The sequence below is a fragment of the Magnolia sinica genome, chromosome 15 (genome assembly GCF_029962835.1).
Source record: "Magnolia sinica isolate HGM2019 chromosome 15, MsV1, whole genome shotgun sequence".
Taxonomy (NCBI): domain Eukaryota; kingdom Viridiplantae; phylum Streptophyta; class Magnoliopsida; order Magnoliales; family Magnoliaceae; genus Magnolia; species Magnolia sinica.
Window position 1 is genome coordinate 31,202,221 of NC_080587.1, and position 10,077 is coordinate 31,212,297.

The window sequence follows — 10,077 nt, forward strand, 5'->3', positions numbered from 1 at the left end:
TAATGGGACCCACCACGATGTCTGCGAGAACCCATGGACATGTTTATGAGAAATCACCTGGTCCACCCATTTTGCCAACTCATGTTAGGACATGACCTCAAAATGAGACAAATCCAAAACTCAAGTGGACCCATGGTAGGAAATAGTGGGACTTAATGCCCACCATTCATACATTCATTGGAGCTACAGAAGTTTTGAGTTGAAGTAGTTGATTAAGTAAGAACCTTCTCCAAATAGTTGATTAGTTTTAGTAAATGTTTAGCATTTTGTTCGTAAGGCATGTGTCACCTGATGAGTGGATAACTTGTTTTTTTGGATAAGGACATATGGACTCGTGGGATCATATGATGGACATTTGGGATCCCAAATAGCACACATCCTAAGTGTGTGTTGCATTTGTACTTGACATTAATGGGATAATTTTTTCTAAGGCCCAAAAAAGGGATTTCCTTTTCCATTTTAGACTCTATAGAAACTGGTTACCATCTAGATGGTATTACATTACTATCTCTGCACATAAAAGTATAGAGAGATTTCATGTCATGATTGGGTTTCATGCTATTACATATGCTTAACTTGCTTCTATTCTATGGATCTTTCATTTATTTACTATTCATGCTTTTCCTTCTTTTCTTTTCTTTTTTCAAAGGGATTTTTTGTTCATTGTCTTATATTTCTTTTACTTATTTATTTATGTTTCAAGGTGAAGCTGATGACAAATCTCATTAATTTTGTAGTAGCCGAAAATTTTGTTGACGTGGGATCTTTCTTTGAAGGCTATTGATTTTTGAAACATTAGCCTTCAAGGAATGCTATGAAGCAAGAAAATTCCAGATATTCCTTCAACTCATGGCAAGGACAATTCACCGTGTCATAGGGATGCAATATGAACAAATAATAACATGCCTTAAGGCAACCATCCCAACATCTTAGTCATAATCAACTCAAAATCAACCTAGTACATAGAAGGAATATAGATACACTAGTAATTCCCCTCAATATCTTCATATGGATGTTTCTTACTTTACTTACCTTTTATGTTATTTTTAAATGTATTAGCTCGAAATATAGATACACTAGTAATTCCCCTAAATTTTCGTAGGTAAAAGTTTCATCGACGTTTTTACCTACGAAATATTTCGTAGGTAAAAGTCTCATCCATGTTTTTCCCCTATGAAATTTTTCGTAGGTAAAAGTTTTGTGAAATATTTTTACCTATGGAACAAATCATCAGTAAAAGTTTTAATTTATTTTTTACCGACACAACAATTCGTCGATAAAAGTTTTGTAAATATTTTTACCTACGAAAAAAATCGTTTAATTGGTAGTAGGTATTGTTTAATTATATTAATTCATTTATCTTATTGATTTATTAATACAATATGGAAATGATGATAAACGTTAGTTCTAATTGAGTAATTCTTTATAAATAATTGATGAGTAGATTAAATTCAATGATTCAATGATTTGCACTCTTCTTAGGAAATTGTAATTAATTAATTCATGTGGTATGGATAATCATGTGCATATATTTGCGGATATATATAGATCTTTATTTTTTTGTGATTGGTGACCACATGTGTGGCATGTTTTGACAGTTTATGAAAAGCCTCTTTTTTATTGTATCTCACTTTTTATATGCTGCATGCACGTGATATCAGAAATGGATTTGACACCCCCGAGCAAGAATTGGATGACGAAAGATATATTGAGTGATGAATACATTAAAGGCGTTGAATCGTTTATTATTTTTGTGAAAGGGAATTCGAGAGGTGTTGATTGGTATAGTTGTTCTTATGCTAGATGTCGTAATGTGCGTGGGAAGAAAATACTAAGTACAGTTTTTGAGCATTTGATTATGAATGGTATAGATCAGACATACACAACTTGGTTTTTTCATGGAGAACAACTTCCCAATATGGGTGTCAATGCCAAGGCTCCTAGTACATCTGCCACTAATTGTAATGAAGAGTTGTTGCCCAGAATGGTTGATTTGGTTAATGATACTTTTGGTCATGTTCAACCCGATGACTTAGATGCATGTATGAATGAGGTCAATGAGGAACATGGTAGTTAGCCTCAAGATGACATAGACAATGATACTCAGTACAATAAATTAAGGGAGGATGCAGTACAACCCCTATATCCATTGTATAAACGTGAGTATACAAAGTTGTCAGTGATAGTTAAGTTGATGAGCATGAAGGCTAGATATCAGTGGTCAAATAATAGCTTTACGAGTTTGTTGCAACTACTCAAGAAGATTTTTCCAAGCGAGAACTCTTTGCCAGATAGTACCTATAATGCAAAGAGATTGATCAGTTCGTTGGGTATGAACTATGAGGTGATACATGCATGCCGTAATGATTGTATTCTGTACTGGAAGGAGCATGCTAATAAGGAAAGTTGTCCTACATGTAAAGCAAGCAGATGGAAAGTGAATAGTGTTGTAAGATCAAGAGTCTCACATGTACCATGGAAGGTGCTAAGATACTTCCCATTAACACCAAGGTTACAAAGACTTTATAGCGTATCATGGATTGCAGAGAATATGTTGTGGCATTCAAAGGGGGCTAAAAATGACTCGTACATGCATCATCCTGTGGATTCTTCTATGTGAAAGTTTGTAGATAGAAAATTTAGTGATTTTGCTGCAGATCCACATAACGTTCGGTTGGAACTTATAACAGACGGATTCAACCCCTTTGGGCATATGAGCATCTCATATAGTTGTTGGCCTGTTATAATTGTTCCATACAATCTTCCACCTCATTTATGCATGCAGAAGGAATTTATTATGTTAACACTTTTAATTCCCGAAAAAAATGGTCCAGGGCATGACATCGACGTATATTTACAACCATTAATTGAAGAATTAAATGAATTGTGGAAAGGGTCTATAACATATGACTCGTTCGGGAAGAATAGGTTTACAATGAAGGCGATTTTATTATGGGCAATACATGATTTTCCAGCCTATGGACATCTTTCTGGGTGTAGGACAGGAGGAAAGTATGCATGTCCTGTTTGTAGTGAGGAGACTGACTCTGTTTGGCTAAAACATGGAAAGAAGTTTGCTTATATGGGGCACAGAAGATTCCTCCCAAGAGCTCATATCTTTAGGAGCCAAAGATCTCGATTCAATGGGAATGATGAAAATCGGCAGGCTCCAAAGCGTTTGTCTGGAGAACAGGTATTGGTTAAAATGAATAATATACAAACCAAGTTCGGAAAGCATATAGGAAATAAGAGGAAGAAGACCACGGATGAGGAGTCTAACCTTACTGCTTGGTCGAAGAGATCAATCTTCTTTACATTGCCGTATTGGGAGCATATGCCCATTCGTCATAATTTGGATGTGATGCATGTTGAGAAAAATGTTACTGAGAACCTTATTGCAACAATCATGGACATGAAGGACAAGTCTAAGGATGGTTTACAAGCCCGTCAGGATCTTATGGCTATGAAGATAAGATCAAAATATTGGCCAGAGGAAAAAATGGTAAGTTGTTATTGCCTAAAGCTCCTTTCACATTATCCAGATCTGAAAGAGAACTCATTTGTCGAACCTTGAGTGATTTGAAAGTTCCGAGAGGGTATAGTGCAAACTGGAAACATCATATCAGTATGGATGACTATCAACTCAAGGGCCTTAAGTCACATGATTATCACATTCTAATGCAGCAGTTACTACCCGTATTATTGATGCATTCATTCAAGAAAGAAAAGTCATTGCGCGCCGCCATTATACAATTGTCAAGATTCTTTAACGTCATATGTTCTAAAGAAATTCATCGTATGGAGCTTCAAGAAATGAAAAATAAAATAGTGGAAACATTATGTGTTTTCGAAAAGTATTTTCCACCATCATTTTTCGTTTCTATGACACACCTTGTTGTGCACTTGGCGGAGGAGGCACAAGTTTGCGGACCTGTCAGATATCGATGGATGTATCCTTTTGAGAGGTAACTTTAACTATTTTAATTTATTAACTTTTTCAAAATAGCTTATATTTTTTCATCAATACCTGATTTTAATATTTAACAGGATGATGAGAACATACAAGAAGTATGTGATGAATCAAGCTTACCCAGAGGGCTGTATTGCGGAACGCTACATTATAGAGGAATCTATGATGTACTGCATGGAATACTATCCTAATAATACAATAGGAGGTCATAAGCAAGGACTAAAAATATTCAATGATGATGAAAATGCTGGTGATTCCCAGAATGATAAGAAAGGAAAAGTTTATGATCTTACTACAGTGCAATACCAACAAGCACGCAGATGGGTTTTGCAACATCACGTTGAAAATCATCAATGGGAGGAGTAAGTTAATGAAGTATATTATTCTTTTTTATATTTTTAAATGGCTTATGGTAATAAACATTGTTATATATATAATTAATTGCTATGATTTGAAATTTGTAGGAAGTACCAAACATACATCCAGGGCCAAACACGTACGGGACAAAATCGAAAGGGTAATCTGTCAGCAGGAAAACCAATGGAATACATTCCTTGGTTAAGACATCAACTAAATAATCAAGAAATGTCTCAATTTAAGAGAATTGCCGATGGTCCTAACTTCAAATGCATATCATATAATACTTACTCAGTAAATGGATATGTTTTTAACACTACGGATTCTGAAATGAACAGAACAACACAGAACAGTGGAGTCTCAATGAAAGCGCTAACTAGCTTCAGGGCAAGTGCCAGGGATAGGAATCCTATAGAAGAAGAAGTCACTTATTATGGCATCATTAGACAAATTCTCGAATTGAACTACTTCGACTTCAGAGTAGCACTCTTCTACTGTGATTGGGTGCATATTGAAGATAAATTGAATGGATGTTTCATAGATCCCGAAACAAATTTGATATTTGTCAATCTAGGAAGGTTTAGACGGAACTTAAAGGAAGACGATGAGCCGTTTATTCTTGCATCTCAGGCAGCTCAGGTCTTCTACTGTAAGGATCCAACTAGAGATGACTGGCATGTTGTACTGGATGCTCCTAAGAGATTGACGAAAGATGCATATGCATTTGAAGATCCACTTGAGTTTGAGGCCAGAAGGAATGTAGGTTCTTCAGCACTTTCATTAATCGATGATTTAAATGAAGAAGATGAAGATGTACAGGAAAAATCATGGGTAGAGAGTGAGCCGAGTACCTCACGTCATAGGAAACGGAAAAGAAACTAATAAGATTCAAATCAGTTTGAAAGTGAGTTGAATTCTATTTAGTAATGATTGTTACAATTTTTTAGCTATCAAAATATTAATAGAATGCCAATTACATAATAATGAGATATTGTTTTGTTTTATAAAATTGCAGGAATTATGTCAGATTTTGGTGGTTCATCAGCTTCAGCCCAAGGAAGCAATACAAGGAAGAGACTTGAATTAAATGAATATAAACAACCAGTCGGAGAAACATCAGCGCCTTTCAACACATTTTTAGGGCAACTTGGCAGGACACATTGTCCAATTTCATTTGCTGATTGGCGCAAAGTGCCTGGTGCAATTAAAGATAATATCTGGTCTATGGTTTTGGTGAGCATGTTTGTTCTTGATTTTATTTCTAATTCTTACTCAATAAGATTGTTTGATTATTAATTTAATGAAATAGGCCACGTACGACATCGATGATGAGTTAAAAGAATATGCATTTTCAAAAGTAAGCAAAGCTTGGAAGGTATGGAAATACAATCTGCGAAAGGAATATGATAAATTTGATAATGATGTAGAAAGAAGAAGAAATTGTCCCATTGGTGTAAAGCAAGAGGATTGGGACATTTTCATTAATTTATAATCCACAGAATTATTAATCAATCTTCGTAAGAAGGGAAAGACTTCCAGAGCACAGGTGAAATGCCCTCACACGACTGGAAGACGAGGTGCTGCTAGGACATTAGAGAAAATGGTAATTTGTACTACATTTTTTGACAATTTAATTGATGAATATAAATTCTTGTTAACTAATTTGCTTATATAATTACAGCGAAAAGAAAATCCAAATACTATCATCACCAGGACCGACTTGTTTGTTGCCACTCATAGCAGACCTGATGGGTCTTACCCAACACAAACACATCTTGAAACAGCGGTGAGAATAATTTTTCAGTTTTTAATCATTTTTTTATTTAAGTACAATGAAGGATTTATTGTAACAATTATCTTCCAACAAGAAAGAATATTATCGATAGCTGGCAGTGATCCTTCCAGTAAGCATAAGGATTTAGACCACGACCCAGTTTCACAGGTTTTCCATCAATTCTACTCACTTTACATACATTGTCGTAGTTTTTTTAATAATAATATACACACATCACTAATCTTAAAAATTATTGTTTAGGTTTGGGGTCGTGATAGCAGAGGCCGGGTTAGGGGGATGGGTTTTGGTATTTCTAAGACTACTATGAAGGTTACCACCCCCTACATCATAGAAGCTCGATCAGAGAGGAATGCACGTATGTCCATTGAGGCTAAATTTGAAGCATCAATGACTCAAATGCAAGAATTTCGTATGATTGTTGAGCAACAATTTGCTAAACTTAGGCAACAAATTACTCATCAAAGCCAACTACTTCACCGCTCCCCTGATACAGTTGCATCTCAGGTACTGCATTTGCCGTGATCAAATGATATAATTATTATTTTTAAAGATAAAAGTAGCATTATTATTTACATGATACCATTATTTTATTTATAGACAAATCGTCGATCTGATGAGCCCTCAAGTATTCGAGAAGACTCTGCAACAACTCCATCAATGGAACAAATTTGCCAATTGCGAGATATCTGTGGTCGAACTATTGCTAGTGGGTGGATGGTGTCAGATAATACAGGCATCCCTCCAGAATGCATCAGAGTTGTAATAGATCATATCAACGTTCGCACAGCAGAGTTGTTTGACGATGACAGGACATTTAAAGATATTCAATTAGGTGAAATTGTTGTTTGGCCCAAATTCTTGATGAGAATTTGAATATTCAGTAGTTTTGTTTAACTTTTTAAACTCTAGGACATGCTTTGGTAATTTGTATGACGAAAACTTGATTATTCACTGAAATCCTTTTTTGATCAAGTTACCTTTTTTATTTATTTAATCTTTAGCATCCTTTTTATTAATTATAGCTTGTTGTCATTTGTTTTTTATTAACCAAGTCACTAAAGGATTTCAATTTCAAATGTAACTGAAGTATTGATAGAATGTTGTCTCTAGTTACAGTACGAGATGTAACAAGAATACACATTGATTGTGTATTTGAATTTTTTTAAATACACCACCTAGAAACAATTTGAGACAACATTCAATGATACTTTATTAAATATGAAATTTATGACCTTTAGTAACTTGATTAATTAAAAAGAACTATGTAGTGACTTGATCTCAATCTAACTTTTTGGGTACGTAGGCAGCCATTCGTAATGTACTAGAATATCGATGCAACCACAAATCTTTTTTCTCTTTTGAATTGTAACAGATTATATCGGTTGCATTTTTCTCTATCATACAGGTTGTGGCTATCAAAGATATAATATCACCTCCTTATAAGGAAACATTTAATGATGTGTACATTGTTTATGAGCTCATGGACATTGATCTTCACCAAATTATTCGTTCCAATCAAGCTTTATCAAAGGAGCATTATCAGGTGATATTTAAGATTTTCATTATAAATAGATTAAGAGCCAATGATAATTATAAGTAGACTTGCAAAATTTATAAATAGAATTGAGCAAGGCTTAGATGACGATGATAAATCTCTATAATCATGACAAAAGTTTCTGATTTTCAGGTTTCTGGTGGGGAAATATTGGATTCGATCCTATCTGTGGTGAAAATCTGAACATGCATATTTGGCCTTGTTAGATGCATCTTTATTGGCATTAAACAAAGGTGAGTTGACTTGCACCAAGTTGAGAAGCTTGTATATGAATTTTATTCTTGCACTAAATGCAACATTATAAATATGAGATAATTTTGTGGAAGGTGTTAAGAAGCCAGCTTTGTTGGAGAACCTTGCTTGTACCAAATGCGTTGTGTGTTGTTCTTGACACATGAGGTTAGGAATAAGATAGATATTGAGGCTAGTGATTTAGAGGTCTATAATGGATTATGGAAGCTGTTATGGAGTTGACTTTGGCTAAAAGTTGATTTGGCTAAACACTTGCTAGTAAAAATAGGTTGCCAATATTGTGAAAATAAATTTCCATAACTTTATAAATGCTTCATGAATATTGTTTTATGCTATAGAACACATGAGGTTGCAAATTCATGTAAATTATAGAACACATGGACATTGTTTGCAACAACTAATTACTATTATGTTAGATGCATCTTTATTGGCATTAAACAAAGGTGAGTTACTCTGGCCCTTCTTGAATTAATTTTACATGCAATTTCTTTCTTTTTCTTTTTCTTTTTCTTTTTTCTTCCTTTTTTGAACTAAGTATGGAAGGCCGGTATTAAGTATTACAATCTATCCAACCTTGGATGGGCAGCTAATTTATGATTTAATTCGGAGGTGGTCCCTGGAAGGTGAGAACCGTTGTTATAACCATGACGAAGCTATACATTTCCTATGGATAGCAATATGGGTGGCCTAGCCATTTGGACAGGCCTATGTTTATGTATTAAACATTGATGGAGCAGACCCGGATGTGCATCGGAGTTATCCCGATGTTGAGCGGGGGTCCTTGGAAGGTGGGAACCGCTGTTATAACCATGATGAAGCTGTCCATTTTTTATGGACAACATTGGAGTGGCCTGGCCATTAGAACATACCATGTTTATGTATTAGCTCGAACCTAGAACCTATAACCTAAAACCTAAACCTAAACCTATAACCTAAACCTAAACCTAAACCTATAACCTAAACTTATTTCACTTAACTTAAACCTACACCTAAACCCAAACATATAACCCGAACCTGAACCCGAACCAGAATTCCTAAACCAAAACCAAAACCTAAACCTAAACCTATAACTTAAACCTATTCTCAAATCCCTAAACCTATAACCTAAACCTAAACCTTTAACCTATAACCTAAACCTATAACTATAACCTAAACCCAAACCTAAACCTAAACCTTAACCTAAACCTATAACCTAAACCTATAACCTATAACCTAAAACCTAAACCTAAACCTAAAACCTAAACGTATTCTAAAATCCCTAAACCTAAACCTACACCTAATCCTAATCTCAAATCCCTAAACCTAAACCTACACCCAATCCTAATCTCAACTCCCTAACGTAAACCTAAACCTAAACTTGAAAACCCGAACCTAAACCTAAACCTAAACCTAAACCTAAACCTATAACCTAAACTTAATACACTTAACTTAAACCTAGACCTTAACACAAACATATAACCCGAACCCGAACCTGAACCTAAATTCCTAAACCTAAACCTAAACCTAAACCTAAACCTATAACGTAACCTAAACATAAACCTATAACCTTAACCTTGACCTATAACCTTAAAGTAAACCTATAACCTATAACCTAACCTAAACCTATTCTCAAATCCCTAAACCTATAACCTAAACCTAAACCTAAACCTATAACCTAAACCTATTCTTAAATCCCTAAAGCTATAACCTAAACCTAAACCTTTAACCTATAACCTAAACCTATAACCTATAACTTATAACCAAAACCAAAACCTAAACCTAAACCTAAACCTTAACCTATAACCTAAACCTATAACTTATAACATAAAACCTAAACCCAAACCTAAACCCAATCCTGAACTCGAACCCGATTTCCTAAACCTAAACCTTAACCTATTCTCAATTTCCTAAAGCTACAACCTATAACCTAAACCTAAACCTAAACCCAAACCTAAACTTATAACCTAAACCTATAACCTTAACCTAAACCTAAAATCTAAACCTAAAACCTAAATGTATTCTCAAATCCTTAAACCTAAACCTACACCTAATCCTAATCACAACTCCTTAACCTAAACCTAAACTTGAAAACCCAAACCTAAACTTGAACCTGAACCCGAACCTGATTTCCTAAACCTAAACCTTAACCTATTCTCAATTTCCTAAACC

General features: G+C 34.7%; 2 long non-coding RNA genes across 4 annotated transcripts; one reads left to right on the top strand and one right to left on the bottom strand.

Annotated features, from left to right (window-relative positions):
* Positions 1–2,929: 2,929 nt before the first annotated feature.
* Positions 2,930–3,689, bottom strand: LOC131227949 (uncharacterized). The gene is made up of 2 exons (XR_009162645.1): positions 3,281–3,689; positions 2,930–3,182 (listed from the first exon to the last, which is right to left on the bottom strand). It is a non-coding gene; the product is annotated as an uncharacterized LOC131227949 (long non-coding RNA).
* On the top strand, positions 3,689–6,672 carry LOC131227947 (uncharacterized). Of its 3 annotated transcripts, none has more exons than XR_009162643.1 (4): positions 3,689–5,560; positions 5,637–5,930; positions 6,009–6,269; positions 6,363–6,672. It is a non-coding gene; the product is annotated as an uncharacterized LOC131227947 (long non-coding RNA). The 3 variants fall into 3 exon arrangements; XR_009162644.1 differs by having other exon boundaries at positions 3,689–5,231; positions 5,343–5,930; XR_009162642.1 differs by having other exon boundaries at positions 3,689–5,930.
* Positions 6,673–10,077: the final 3,405 nt, after the last annotated feature.